The sequence below is a fragment of the Tuber melanosporum genome (assembly GCF_000151645.1).
Source record: "Tuber melanosporum whole genome shotgun sequence assembly, scaffold_52, strain Mel28".
Classification (NCBI taxonomy): Eukaryota; Fungi; Ascomycota; class Pezizomycetes; order Pezizales; family Tuberaceae; genus Tuber; species Tuber melanosporum.
This window is the reverse complement of record NW_003299098.1, coordinates 661,026-662,422: the sequence shown is the minus strand read 5'-3', so window position 1 is coordinate 662,422 and position 1,397 is coordinate 661,026.

The following is a 1,397-nucleotide window of genomic DNA, read 5'->3' as shown; positions in this document are numbered from 1 at the left end:
AACGACGAAGTAGATGTCGCGCATCGTTGGAGAGGCGTCGGAGGTTTCGCAGCGACGCCAGGATTCGGTGGAGGGGGGGCCGAAAGTGGTCGCTGCCATGGCCTTGAGGTCCTCGATTTCTTTGCTGTCGGAGCCGGGAGTGGGAATTGCGGACGAGGAGGCGAGGTTGGTGGAAATGATGGTGAGGATCACCATAAAGGTGAAGAGGATGAAAGTTTTGGAGAGCATTTCGGAGTTTGAGTAGGTTTGTTTGGAGGGAATGTTTGCTCGTTAGAAGAGGGGGGTCTTTTCTTTTTCTATTTCTTTTTCGAAAGTGGTGGTGGTGGTGGTGGTGGTGGTGGCAGGGTGGAGAGGAAGGAGAAGTCCTGTGAGGTCTGCTCTCTTTATATAGTTATAACAATACCAAGCAAGAAATAAAAATTAGACTATGGAGAAAGGGGGTTCAGGGCCTTTCTATCTATCTATCTATCTATCTCTATCTATCAAAATTCTACGATGGCAGGGAGAAAAGATGTCCAGAAACGGGTAAAACCAACGAACGTTCTTCTGCTCCATCCCTTCAACTACACCGAATTTCAAGAAACGACCAATCAATCCCAAGAAAATAGTATCCATTGGGCTCACAAATTCTTTTCAATTCTTATGATAAGAGCCATTAGCTTTTCTATCAGATGCAGTCCCAGTGTTTTTTTTCTTTTTTTTAATGTCTCTTAGTATGATGCACAATTTATTCCTCAGCATATACAGAGTGTACAACACATTGGCAGGCCCAAATACAGAAAACATACACTTCTAATAACACCACCAACACAACCACATACAATTCTCAATTCCCGGGAGATGCCAGTATTTCGACTGGCTGATAGGATCTATATGGTATGATAGTAAGATGGATCAAAAATAAAAATAAAAATAAAAAAATGTTCTCCGGATCGGATCACAAGAGACGAAGAGACATTGAATATGAAAGACTCAATACAGTACCGATACAAGACATATACCTCTTGATTTACACATACCGCCCATACCCCATAAGATTGGCTAAAACGCATGGACAAAGAACCCAAAGCTCACGTCACTCCACCGTAACCCTTAGTGACCAACTTCAGAATCGTTCAAGTGCCAGCTATCGCCAGGAGAATGCGGGATAGTCGAGAGCAGCTCATCGGCCAAGACCGATGTCACATTTTGGGGGGAAAAGACATAACTTCAAGGTAGAAAAATATACACACATAATAACAATTACTACGCGCACTCTGTTCTCACGCTCAGGGGAAAACCCAGGTATGATAACAAGAATGATCCAGCAGCGAGAAGTGAGCACGGTATCGGACAATTCAAGACAGTCACGCGGACACTGGACTTCACAGTGTCCAGTCCATCCTCGGTTCAGGGCA